The sequence below is a fragment of the Suricata suricatta genome, chromosome 5, assembly GCF_006229205.1.
Source record: "Suricata suricatta isolate VVHF042 chromosome 5, meerkat_22Aug2017_6uvM2_HiC, whole genome shotgun sequence".
Taxonomy (NCBI): domain Eukaryota; kingdom Metazoa; phylum Chordata; class Mammalia; order Carnivora; family Herpestidae; genus Suricata; species Suricata suricatta.
In genome coordinates, this window is record NC_043704.1 from 70,544,163 (window position 1) to 70,558,307 (window position 14,145).

The 14,145-nt window shown below is 38.7% G+C and overlaps 1 pseudogene; it reads right to left on the reverse strand.

Moving 5' to 3' along the window:
• Positions 1-2,492: 2,492 nt before the first annotated feature.
• LOC115291359 lies at positions 2,493-2,723 on the reverse strand (annotated as a pseudogene).
• Between the last annotated feature and the right edge of the window lie 11,422 nt (positions 2,724-14,145).

Here is a 14,145-nt window from a genome sequence, read left to right on the forward strand (position 1 = left end):
AAATATCACAGGAGCCTTTATTGTGGTATCTGTGGGAAGAAATGAGGCAAGGCAGGATAACTAGGTTTAGGATTGGCTAGTTTGAATAATTTCAGAGGACTCTGGGGCAAGGGCAGTCCCTAATTGTCTGGTAGCTGGTCCTGGGGTGGTTAGGGAAGGAGAATTATGTAAGAGGCCATAAAGGAGGTATTTGGAGTATGGCCTGTGGATTGGTTGGTTTGCGCAAGAAAAGAATGCTGGAACTTGGCTTGCCGTAGGAGGGGCAATCTCTCAAGGATCAGTAAAGCTTCAAAATATTAAAGCACCACAAATACAAAATAAAAAGACCTAAAATATATTCCAGATACACAGACTAACACTTGTAGTGACATATATGTCTACAAAAACATTAAATCACAATTAGATTAGAAGGTATTTCCAGGGGCGCCTGGGTGGCTCAGTCGATTAAGCATCTGACTCTTGGTTTCAGCTCAGGTCATGATCTCACATTTCATGGGTTCGAGCCCCGCGTAAAGCTCTGTGCTGACAGCATGGAGCCTGCCTGAGATTCTCTCTCTCTTTCTCTACCCCTCCCCTGCCTGCTTGCTCTCTACCTCTCTCTCTCTCAAGAATAAATATTTTTTTAAAAAAAGGGATTTCCAAAGAAGTCAAGTCCAACATGCTACCTGAGGCTTAAACTTGCTACCAACATACCCACCAAAGAATTATTCAGACTAGGGTTTGTAAACAATGCCATGGGCAAGAATCACACTATTTCTTTTAAGGATCTATAATTTTTTTCTTGTTACTGAAATGACATAAATCATCATTTTTCTAAGTTTATCTATTTTGAGAGGGAGAGAGAGCATGCTTATGCGCCCACAAGTCAGGGAGGGGCAGAGAGAGAGGGAGGGAGAGAATCTCAAGCAGGCTTTGCACAGGGCCTAATGTGCGGCTTGAACCTACAAACCGTGAGACCATGACCTGAGCCGAGATCAAGAGGCTGACACTTAACCAACTGAGCCACCCAGGCACCCTAATCATCATTTTTTAAATTCAGGAAATAGGGGCACCCTGGTGGCTCGGTCAGTTGAGCAACCACCTCTTGGTTTCAGCTCAGGTCATGATCTCACGGTTGGAGCCCTGCATCGAGCTCTGCACCAACAATGCAGAGCCTGCTTGGGATTTTCTCTTTCTGCCCCTCTCCAACTCACATTCTCATTTTCTTTCTCTCTCAAAATAACTAAACTTTAATAACTAATTAACTAAATAAGTAAATAGATAAAATTTAAGAAATAGCAACAAACAAAAAGAAGAAAATAAACTCATCCATAATACCAAGAGCAAGAAACAATCACTATTTATATTTTTGAACAGTCTCCTTCCCCAACCAGGGACATGTACACAAATATAATCCATGAAGATAGGATCAAGTCTTATATGATGTTTTATATAAAACCTTTTTTTTTTTACACTCAACACTGAACATTTTCACTCACTTGGTCTTGCCTTTCTCTTATGATAGGAAGCTGGATCTAAGAACAGAAGGTGCATGGACTGAATCTCCACTTTTATTTTTACTTTTTAAATTGTGCTATTTACTTTGTTGCACTGGTCTGGAGCTGAACCTGCAATCTCTCTAAGGTATGCTTGTATTTCTATCAGTCATATTTGCCTACTATTTTCCTCCAACTAAAAAAAAAGTACAAAAAGATGGGGAAAAAAGTACATGGGTTTTTATAAGAGGCTTTAATTTTCTTAAAATACAGATTTCTTGCTAAATTAAGCATATTTCATACAATTTTGATTCTTCATAGTTTGCATGATGGAATCTCTGTTACTTGATCATTTTAAAGAAATGAAACAAGTGCTGATGTTTACCATGATTCAAAACACTGTTGTTCTGGGGCACCTGGGTGGCTCAGTGGGTTAAGCGCCCAACTCTGGCTCAGGTTATGATCTCATGGTTTGTGGGTTCAAGCCCTATGTCAGGTTCTGTGCTGACAGCTTAGAGCCTGGAGCTTGCTTTGGATTCTGTGTGTATCTCTCTACACCTCCCCAATTTGTGCTCTGATTCTCTCTGTCTCTCAAAAATAAATAAATGTAGGGGCATTTATTAATTAAAGCATGTGCAGTGCAACAAAGTAAATAGCACAATTTAAAAAGTAAAAATAAAAGTTGGTTGGGCAGCCAACTTCAGCTCAGGTCATGATCTCACAGTGTGTGGGTTCAAGCCCTGTGTCAGGCTCTGTGTGGACAGCTCAGAGCCTGGAGCCTGCTTCAGATTCTGTGTCTCCCTCTCTCTCTGCCTCTCCCCCTCTTCGCTGCTCACTCTCTGTCTCTCTCTCTCAAAATAAACACATAAAAGATTAAAAATAAATAGATGTAAAAAAATTAAGAAGAGAAAAACAAACAAAAAAACCCCGCCAAACACTGTTGTTCTGTAGCCACTGGGGCATTTTTGCAAGTTCAGAAAGAATAGTTTCAACCCTTCTGAAAAGTTCAGGAGCAGTCTAGGACTTTGCAGTTGGTTCTGAAGGCTGGAATTATCCTCCTTCAAGTTCTTTGAACTTCAAGTAGTCTCTTTTATTAAAATATTTTCTCCACTGCTGGGGACAACTTGATTCAAATGAGCTTCTTGACTTCTTGCACTGAGAAGTACCTGTGTTCTCATCTAACTACTTCCAGTGCTGCTCCTGGGCTCCCCAGCAAGCCTGTCATTCTTTCATAGAAGGGGCTGCCATTCCTAGCGGGCTCAAGGCAGCAAATTTGTCCACTTGCTTAGAATCACCCTTATGGGATCCCATTCATGGTTCTATTATTATTTTTATAATTTTTATCTGTTTATTTTGAGAAAGAGAGAGAGAGTGTGTGTGTGCGAGTGGAAAGAGGGGCAGAGAGGGAGAGAGAGAACCCCAGGCAGGCTTCACACTAAGCCCAACTCAGAGCTTGATCTCATGAGCCCGAGAGGAAAGCAAGAGTCTGATGCTTAGCTGACTGAGCCACCCAGATACCTGCATTGGTGTCTTGTTTTTATTACTTGCACTTTACCACTTTCTGAGGCAACAATTTCTTCTTTGCCTAGTTTTGGCTCCTTCTATATATTGAACAGTCTCCAGAAAAATTTCAACTACTGTTAGCCCATCTTTTGACAAATCTAACTATTTAAGTATTCTGCCTCTATATTCATTATGGATAGTGGTTTAGAATTACATTTTTCTTGATATTCAGGTACTAGGGGCTACATAAAATAAGTTCTGAGTGTTCCCTTCTCTATTCAAAGGAATTGCTGATTAGTGTTACTTCCTTCTCTAATTTTTTGTAGATCATCACTGAAACAATATGTGCTTGGAGCTTTGTGGGGAAAGTTTTGATAATAAATTAAAATTCTTTATTATTAAAAATTTTAAATCATTATTTATTTTTCAGAAACAGAGATAGGGCACAAGCAGGGGAGGGTCAGAGAGAGAGGGAGACACAGAATCTGAAGCAGGCTTCAGGCTCTGAGCTGTCAGCACAGAGCCCACTGTGGGGTTCGGACTCATAAACCCTGAGATCATGACCTGAGCCACCTAGGTTGCCCCTAAAATTCTTTAATAATAGATATAGGGCTGTTCAGATTTTCTGTCTCATTTTGTGTCAGTTTTGTCGATTTCTACTTTGTCCATTTCATCCAAACTATCAAATTTGTTGGCATAAATTTGTTTATTATATTCTCTTATTACACTTTTAATGTCTGTAGGATTTATAACACCTTTTTATTTCTGAAATTTGTGTTCTGGAACTTATATTCTTTTCTTATTTTCTTGGTCCATCAAATTAGAGCTTCACAATGCTATTGCTCTTTTTATAAAGAATCAGCTTGTGGCTTTGGCAATCTTCTCTCTGGTTTCTCTTTATTAATTTCTGTTCTTTATTGTTATTAAATTTACCATACATCAGGGTTTTTTTAAGTTTATTTATTTTTGGAGATAGAGATATAAAGTGAGTGGGGGAGGGGCAGAGAGAAAGAATCCCAAGCAATTTCTGCACAGTCTGCACGGAGCCCAGTGTGGGGTTCAGACTCATGAACCTGGAGATCATGACCTGAGCTGAAGTCGGACACTTAACTGACTGAGCGACCCAGGTGCCCCCGGAATTATCAAGGTTGCAGGCCAGAACCTTTCACCTCTTTGGCCCTTTTCCCTGTTTGTTATTCCTGTTTCCTCCTGGGTCATTGTTTTTAACAGTTTCTTGCTTTCGTTTTGGAGCTTTTTGAAGGCGTCTGAAGATCCTTGTTCATTAACATTTCAATAATTTAAATTTAGTATTTTGAGGGGTGCCTGGGTGGCTCAGTCAGTTAAGCGTCCAGCTTCAGCTCAGGTCATGATCTCACGGTTCGTGGGTTCGAGCCCTGCATCGGGCTCTGTGCTGACAGCCAGCTCAGAGCCTGGAGCCTGCTTCAGATTCTGTACTTCCCTCTCTCTGTGACCCTCCCCTGTTTGCGCAGTCTCTCTCTGTCTCTCAAAGATGAATAAAAAACATTAAAAAATTTTTTTAAGTTTAGTATTTTGAAAAAGCTCTGTATATGTGGGCAGGCTCGTCAACTGGCAAACTTTGCTTAGTTGAGTAGAATGGGCGCTGGGTGTCACACGGGAGCAGCCCCCGGGGCTTCCATAACGAATGTTTGTTCGCTGCATCCCAGCTTTCATTCCCACCTCCCCTTCCCTGACTCACAGTATCCTGAATTTGTTCCTTGATTTTTCACAAACTTCCTCCATGCAGCCCATGTGCTTCAAGGGAGACTCACTCCACCCCCAGGCCCAGTATGGACCTATAGATACTTCCATGAGAAACACAAATATGACTCCCCAGAGCCTTAAACACGAGGGGTGATCTTTACTGAAAGTCTCTTGAGATAGTAAATGAGGAATTATATTAAATTGCTAAAACTTGTTAAAAATTCTCTTTACATATGTACATCTCTTCAGTGTCCTGCCCCCTTACCTCAAAACTCCCTGCTCTCGCAGCTTTCCTTTTTCTTCACCACCCTCCAGATCTTATCTTCCCTTCTCCAAGATCTTTCTTATGCCGAGAAATATTTTGCTTCTCTAATCTTCAGTGGACATCTCTGTCCATAACCTTGCTCTGAAAAACAAAGACTCCTCCTTAAAGCAGGACGCAGAAAAAGAGGGAGGATCTGGTCATGTCAGCACTTTGCACTTAGGTGTTTTCGTGTCGGCCACGCAGATGTGTGTGCGTCTCTATGAAATGGGTGGAACAGGGAGCTGGAAGGATACGTGGCACACTGTTAACGGTTTGGGGAGGGAAAGTGCAGGCGAAATCCAAGGGTAATGCTCACTTGTTGCTTTGGAAACTCCTGTGATTTTAATCTTTTGCAAAGGGAAATGAACTCAAGTTGTGCCTAAGCAATTTTTTCTTGAGTATGGAAAGTCACCCTTCCAGATGGGAATGGAAGTTGGCAGGAGGAAAAAAAGTTCTTTTTATATATACACATCTCCATCATTTGAAATGTTACAATGAGCATCTGTTACTTTTTATTAAAAAACAAGCTATTTAAAAGAAAAAAGCAATATTATATAGTAATTATGTAATAATATTATGTAATAAGCACAGGACCACAGAGGAGGAGCCCTCATTCACACAGGAATGGCAGTGAGAGAAGAAGGAAGAATTTACTCAGGTCAAGAGGTGGAGTAGATGGGCCACAGAAACACTGCAAGAGAGGCACTAAGGAATGAAACAAATGTATTTTGGGAAAATATGACATTATCATGTCCTGGAGCACAAGGGTGAATAATACTAGGAAATGATGGTGAGGTGGGTAGGGGAGGAAAAGGGGTGGCAGAAAATGGTCTATTTAAGCTCAGCCATCAGGTACGGTCCACGCTTGCTGGTTATCAAATGTTTACCAAATTATTTTAACTGTGGGCCTCAGAACTCATATTCAACCATGCACTTCAATTCACCTCCACTTCTTAATTTTATTTAAAAATTCTGGAAAATTAGGGGCACCTGGGTGGCTGACTCTTGGTTTTGGCTCAGGTCATGATCTCATGATTCATGGATTTATTTGTGTGCTCCCCTCATTTCCCATCAGGCTCTGTACTGACAGTGTGGAGCCTGCTTGGGATTCTCTCTCTCTCTCTCTCTCTCTCTCTCTCTCTCTCTCTCTCTTTCTCTTTCTCTTTCTCTCCCTCTCTGTGCCCTTTCCCTGCTCACACTATCTCTGTCTCTCTCAAAATGGATAAACTTAAAAAAATGAGTAAATAAAAAAATACTTTTGAAAAATTAATACATGTACTTAATTCAGATATTAAGTGACGCGAGCAGATATACATACAGTAAAAAGGAAGTCAGCCTTCAACTTCTCATCTCCACTCCCTTGCTCTCCCACCTTGAGTCAACCATGATAGAATTTTCCCAGAATTGGAATGGCTTGTTTTCAGAACTGTTTCAGCCTGTTATCTGGACTGCACAATGTCATCCCAGTTTGGAAGACGCCACATACAATGCAGGCCAGTATTGTCTTGAGCCCAGCAGAACAGGTCTAAAGAGAGTGTTAATTTTCCTTAAAGCTCACTTCAACAGAAAATTCAGTTTCAAATGTTTATAAGAAATATGCATATTTTCAACAGTGACTTTGATTAAAATTATAAAAAGTTTAAAATTCTTAAGGGCCAGACCTTACAGCTAAGAGTTTGCCCAAGGTCATGGGAGGAAAGACTGAAACCCAAGAATTCAGTCTTTCACTGCACTTCCAGTGGTTCTGAAAACCAGGAAGATTGGAAAGTAACAATACAACAACAATGAATGGAAATATAAATCTCAAGTGACCTCTGCTTTTAAACAGGCAAGGAAACATGGATACCCCAGCTCTGAGCCCTGTTTAACAAGAATCTTACTTAATATAATAAAAATTAAAAGTTTTTCAAAGACTACATTCTGTATGATTCACTTGTATAAAGTCCAAAACGAGCAAAACTAATATTCTGTAATAGAAATGAGAATGGTCGCCCCTGGGAGGATGAGGGATTTGATGACAGAGGGCCCGAGGGAACACCGAGTTAGGTTAAAGGTTCTCTATCTTGATTTTGACGTGGGTGCTACATGGGTATATACAATTGTCAAAACTCACTGGACCAAATAGCATACTTAAGGCACATACATTTTATTGTTCATAAATTAAACCTTGATTAAAGAGAATTGGAATGAAATAAAATTCATTTGAAAACCAAGTCAAAGTTGTTCACTCTGAGAGGTAATTTTGGCCTTATACAGAGCAAACCAATCATCTACTTTAGTCCTTTGAATGTTTGTGAGTGACTGCATAATTCACCAGTGATTCATTACCCTCCAAGGGAAGAAAAGGGCTCAGTACATTTGGAGACTTGGAACATTTTTATGTCATTTCTTTAGTGTGACTGGGCTTTGTAGGAATTCATCTAGCTTTTAGTAGTGATGTGCTCTCAGAGTTGGCATACTAATACTTAGTTGAGAGATGGTTTTCAGTTAAAGTATTTGTTCATGCATCATTATGTTGAGCTTCAAAACACCTGATAAGGCAAGTAAAACAGGTATAACTCATTTTTCAGTTTGTGAAAGTGTCAGAAAAGTTAAATAATTTGCCCAAGATCCCACAGTAATTAAAAGACAGAGGTGAAGTGTCAATTCAGATTCAAGGAATTTGAAATTATACATGTAAGATTTTGTCCACTATGTCATATTTCAGAAAAATCCAGCTCTCTGAGCATAAGAACTAGGTTTAGAGTGACAGAGCTGGAGAATACTGTCACTTCCAGGAAAACAGTGAATTGAATATCATAAGGTAAGGCCAAAACTAGCATGAGGCAAACTAGGTACATAGGACGCAAAATTTAAGAAAGTGCTTTTTCTGGTTCACATAGGTGCCAATCCTTCATGGTTGTTAACATTACCTTGTTATTACTGACTTAAAGATAAGGAAACTGAATCTTAGAGCTAAGGTAGATGACTTGACTAATGTGTCACTAATAGTAAATAGCAAAACCAAAAATTAAGAAGCCTTCAAATTCTATTAAGCCTACTCTTCAATAATGCTTTGTGATTTAGCCATAAGGAGTATTAAGACCATGAGGTTTTTAATTGATTATATGTTTAATAAACAATTGACCAAACGTTTTCCAAATTCAAGTGCAAACTTTGGTAAGAATAACCATCCACCAATTCCTGATCAAAATCTCTCAGCAAAGTAGGAATTAAAAGGAACTTCCTCAAAGAGTTTCTGTGAAAAGTCTACAGCTAACACCATATTTAATAGTTAAAGACTGCTTTGCCCTAAGATCAGGAACTAGGCAAGATGTATGCTCTCTCCACTTCTACTTCATTTTGTACTAGAAGTTTTAACCAATGCAATAAACTAAGAAATAAAGCATTCATATTGGAAAAGAAGAAAATTGTCTCTATTCAAAGATGACAAGAACTTCTTTGTAGAAAATAATAAGGCATCTATAGAAAAGCTGCCAGGTGAAATAAATGAGTGTACAAAATAAATCAGTGTACAAAAGTAAATTGTACTTCTTGTATAAATTAGCAACAATTAAAAACTTAAAATGTTTAAAAATTTTTTAATGTTTATTCTTGAGAGAGAGAGAGAGAGAGAGAGAGAGAGAGAGAGAATGTGAATGGTACAGAGGCAGAGAGAGAGGGAGATACAGAATCCGAAGCAGGCTCCAGGCTCTGAGCTGTCAGCACAGAACCCGGTGTGGGTCTTGAATCCATGAACCGCGAAGTCATGACCTGAGCTGAAGTCGGATACTCAACTGACTGAGCGATTCATGCGCCTCTGAAAATGTTTTAAAATGTCATTTGTAAAATCAAAGATATGAAATACTTAAAGATAACTGATATAAGATATGTAAACCTGTATACTAAGAAACCACAGGGGGCACCTGGGTGGCTCAGTTGGTTGAGTGTCCAACTTCGGCTCAGGTCATGATCTCTCAGGTCATGGGTTTGAGCCCCGCGTCAGGCTCTGTGTTGACAGCTCAGAGCAAGGAGCCTGCTTTACATTCTGCGTCTCCCTCTCTCTCTGCCCCTCCCTTGCTCACTCTCTCTCTCAAAAATAAATAAACATTAAATAAAAAGAAAGCAACCACAAAATATTGCTGAGAGAAATTAAAGAAGACTGAAATAAGTGGAGAGATACACTGTGTTCATGGTTCCAGAGACTCAAGACTGGCAAGAAATCATTCTCCCCAAATTGACTGATGGATTCAATTAAACTGCAACATAATCCCAGAAGGCTTTTTTTTGTAGAAATTGACAAGCTTATCTTAAAATTTATATGGAAATGCAAACTAGAATAACCAAAACAACTTTGAAAAAGAACAAAGTTGGAAGACTTACACTATCTGACTGTAAGATTTATTATGAAGATACAGTAATCAGGACAGTGCAGTGTTGGTATAAAGATAGATAAACCAATTTGATGTAACAAAACAGGGTCCTTACTAGACACATACATTTATGATCAGCTTATTTTAGACAAAGGCGTAAAGGCTATTCGATAGAAGGATAGTCTTTTATTCTTATTTTTTGTTGAAGTATAATTGACAGACAACATCCTGTTAGCTTCAGGTGTTCATCATAGTAATGTGATATTTTTGTACATTATGAAATTATCCCCATGATAAGTCTAGTTACCATCTGTCTCCCACACAAAGTTATTACAATATTATTGACTATATTCCCAATGCTGTACATTTCATCCTCATGACTTATTTATTTGATAATTGGAAGTTTGTATTTCTTAATTCTCCTCACCTATTTTGATTACCCCCCAACCTGTACCCCTTCTGGCAACCATCAGATTGTTTCTTATACAAGTCTATTTGTTTTGTTTGTTCATTTGTTTTTAGATTCCACATATAAATGAAATCATATGGTATTTGTCTTTCTGTCTGATTTATCTCACTTAGTATAATAACTTCTACCTGCTAGGTTCATCCATACTGTCACAAATGGCAAGATTTCATTCTTTTTTGTGGCTGAGTAATATTCCATTGTGCATGTGTGTGTGTGTATATGCATGCACATATATCACATCTATATTCATCTAGAGATGAGCATTTAGGTTTCTTCCATATCTTGGCTATTCTAATTAATGCTTCAGTGAACACAGGGGTGCATAGAGCTTTTTAGTGTAAAAAATAGTCTTTTAAATAAATGGCACTGGGAAAAATTAGGTATCCACTGCAAAAAAAAACCACGTATTTCTTACACATATTTTGTACCATATTCAATAAAAAAATTAACTCAAAATGGATTATATGCATAAATGTAGGAACTTAAACTAAAAAACATCTGAGAAAATATAGGAGAAAATATTTGTGACCTCGGGTTAGAGAAGATCTTGGATAGGATACCAAAAGCATGATCCATAAAAGAAAAACTTGATAAATTGGAATTTATCAAAATTAAGAACATCTACTATTTGAAATACATTGTTAAAAGAATGAAAAGAAGACACAGACTAGAGTAAATTATTTATAAACCAAATTAAAGGGCTTATATCCAGAATATATAAAGAAAACTCAAACTTCAATAAAAAAACAAACAACCTAATGAAAATATGGGCAATAGATCTGAACAAACATTTCACCAAAGATGGGATACGGGGGGGCATATAAGCACATGAGAAGATGTTCTGCATCACCGATCATTACAGTTATTCACATTAACATCAAAACAAGCTGCCGTGACACACCTATGAGACTAGCGAAAATTAGAAAGACTCCATACCAAGGGTTGCCAATGATGTGAAGTACCTGGAACTCTCATGTACTGCTGCTGGGCGGGAAAAATAGTACAATCGTTTTGGAAAATCCCACTTGCAATTTCCCCAAAAGTTAAAAACATACGCTTACCGTTCCACTTTTAGGTATTTACCTGAGATAAATGAAAGCATATGTCCATACAAAGGTTTATATGAAATATCATAGCAGCTTTATATGTACTAGACCAAAACTGAAAACCCCAATGTCTATCAACTGATGGGTGAACAAAGAAATTGTGATAAAATCCAAACAATGAATTACTATTCAGCAATAGAAAAAAACGAACTACTAATGCATGAAACAATATGCATAAGAAGCAAACTAATTATATGCTAAGTGAAATTAGCCAGACCTCCCTCCCAAAATAGACTATATGGTTTGATTCCATTTATAGAAAATTCTAGAGAATGCAAACTAATCTTTGACATAAAGCAGATTAGTGGTGGAGTGGATTGAATGGTGTCCACCAAAAGATAGCTCGACATCTCAATTCCCAGAACCTATGAATGTTAATTTACTTGGAAAAAGGGTTTGGGCAGATATAATTAAGAATCTTGAGATAAAAGGGCACCTGGGTGGCTCAGTCGGTTAAGCATCTGACTTCGTCTCAGGTCATGACCTCATGGTTCATGGGTTAGAGCCCTGCATTGGGCTCTGTGCTGACAGCTCAGAGCCTGGAGCCTGCCTTCGGATTCTGTGTCTCCCTCTCTCTCTGCCCCTTACCCACTGGCACACACTCTCTCTCTCTCAAAAATAAATAAACATTAAAAAAAATCGAGATAAGGAAATCATTGTGGAATATCAAGGTGGAATTTTTTTAAGTTTATTATGTATTTTAATTTTTAAAAAATGTTTATTTTTGAGAGAGACAGAGCATGAGCAAGGGAGGGGCAGAAAGAGAGGGAGACACAGAACCTGAAGCAATCTCCAGGCTCTGAGCTGTCAGCACAGCGCTCTACACAGGGTTCGACCTCATGAACTGAGAGATCATGACCTGAGCTGAAGTTGGACACTTAATTGACTGAGAGAGAGAGAGAGAGAGAGAGAGAGAGAGAGAGAGAGCGCGCACACACACAGCATGGGAGGGGCAGAGAGAGAGAGGGAGAGAGAAAATCCCAAACAGGCTCTGCTCTGTTAGCGCAGAGCCTAACACGGGGCTTGATCTGAAGAACCATGAGACCATGACCCAAGCTACAATCCACAGTTGAATGCTTAACTGACTGAGCCACCCAGGTGCCTGTCAAGTTTTAATTTAATGTCAAGTGTCCTCATAAGAGGAAGGCAGAGAAAATTTTGAGGCAGAAGAGAAGGTCAAAAAGAGTGACCACATCAGCAGAGATTACAGTAATTGCCCACAAATCAAAGAAAGTCAAAAGACAACAGAAGCTGAAAGAAACAAAAATGGATTATCCCCTAAAGCCACTGGAGAGAATGGCCCTGCTGACACCTTGATTTCAGACTTCTGGCCTCCAGAACTGTGAGAGAATAAACTTCATTTTAGGTCATTCAGTTTGTGGAATTGTTATGGCAACCTCAGGACCAATACAAGAGGTTCCCTGGATACGGGACAGTGGTGGAGAGAGGGGAAGGGGGGATGGAGAGATTACCAAGAGACCAGAATAAACTCTTGAGAATGATAAATATTCTCATTATCACAATAGAAATGATGTTTCATGGGAATACACCTAAATCAAAACTTATAAAATTGTATGCTTAAAAATGTGTAGTTTAAGTCCATTGCACATTAACAAAGCTGTTAAAAAGAAAAAAGACATAATGAGTCTAAATCAAGACTCCACTTACCATATTCTGGCCTTTTCTGAGTAGTCCACGTAACACTGACACACGGTGCATTCTCTGGAAACTGATCATGAGATGACATCCCACCATATGAAGCACAGCTGAATAACCTCAGAATATTAGCATTGGGAGAACTGATACTCAAAGATCTGAAGTATTGCTATATGAAAGAAGACATATTCTCCTCTTCTATGAGCTCCATTAGAACTGAGGCAGATTCTGGTACAAAGAGCATTGGTATAAAGTGTTGTCCACAAATAAGGTAGCTGTTGGAGGAGCTAGATCCTGGGAGAATACCTAGATATTGTAGAGTGGCTGCCTCCCTTTGACTCTTCCCTCTGTTGGATCCTCTTTTTCTTGATTTCTTATCTTTCCAATTCCTGCTTTCCCCCCTCTCCGCTCTGTTGTGTTGCTGGAGCATGTGCTTTTAATAGCTTTCAGAAAAGGAACAGCTAGGACAAGACTGTTTTAAATTTTGCATGTCAGATTCATCTTTTGGCTGGGGATAAAATTCTAGGCAAAGTTGGAGGTATTTCTCTTTTGCCTTTTAGCTTTCAGAGATGTTGAAAAGCCTGACGCTGTTCTGTTTTCAGAATCTTCTCTTCATCCTTAGTGTTATGAAATTTCACAATGATGTGGTTCGTTTTGGGCTTTTATTTTTCCCTTATTGTGTAAGCTATTCATGGCATTTTCATTTGGATTCATGTCATGCAGTCCTGGGAGACTGTCTTGTACATATATATGTATGTATTTTTAATATTTTTCCTTCCATTGGTTTTTAATATCTTGAATCCTCACCAGCTGTGTTAGACTCCCTTGATTGTTCTTCTAATTTTTTTATTTCTCTCCTATTGTCCATCTTTTGTACTTTTGTTCTATCTGCCAAGAGCTTACCCTTACTTACCTTCTAGAACTTCTTTTGAGTGACTAATTTGAGCTATCATATTTTTAATTTCCAAGACATGTTCTTGTTCCCTCAACAGTCCATTTTATTTATTATTTAAAGAAATGTAATGCTTTATTTATTTTTGAGACAGAGAGAGAGACAGTGCATGAGAGGGGGAGGGTTAGAGAGACAGGGAGACACAGAATCCGAAGCAGGTTCCAGGTTCTGAGCTGTCAGCACAGAGCCTGACACAGGGCTCGAACCCACGAACATGACATCATGACCTGAGCCAAAGTTGGAGGCCCAACCGACTGAGCCACCCAGGCACTCCAACAGTCCATTTTAAAGATAGCATTTTGTTCACATTTCATACAAGCAAGATCATCTTGTCTGAAGATTTAATTTTTTCTGAAATTATTTCCCACCTTTCCTGAATTATCGGTTTCCTCAAAAATTTTTTCCCATTTAATCTTTTTTATTCACATTAGAATCTTTCCTCAAATGTCTGCTGATCCTCAGCTGCTAAAATGAGAGGTAATGTGTTGTTTATATGTTCAATGTGTTGGTGTGAGGATGGATGTGTGTAGTTTCTTGGTGAAAAATTATGTTGCTGACTTGGCTTTACTGTAATTAACAGATTGTCAACTGAGAATTTTTTTTGTT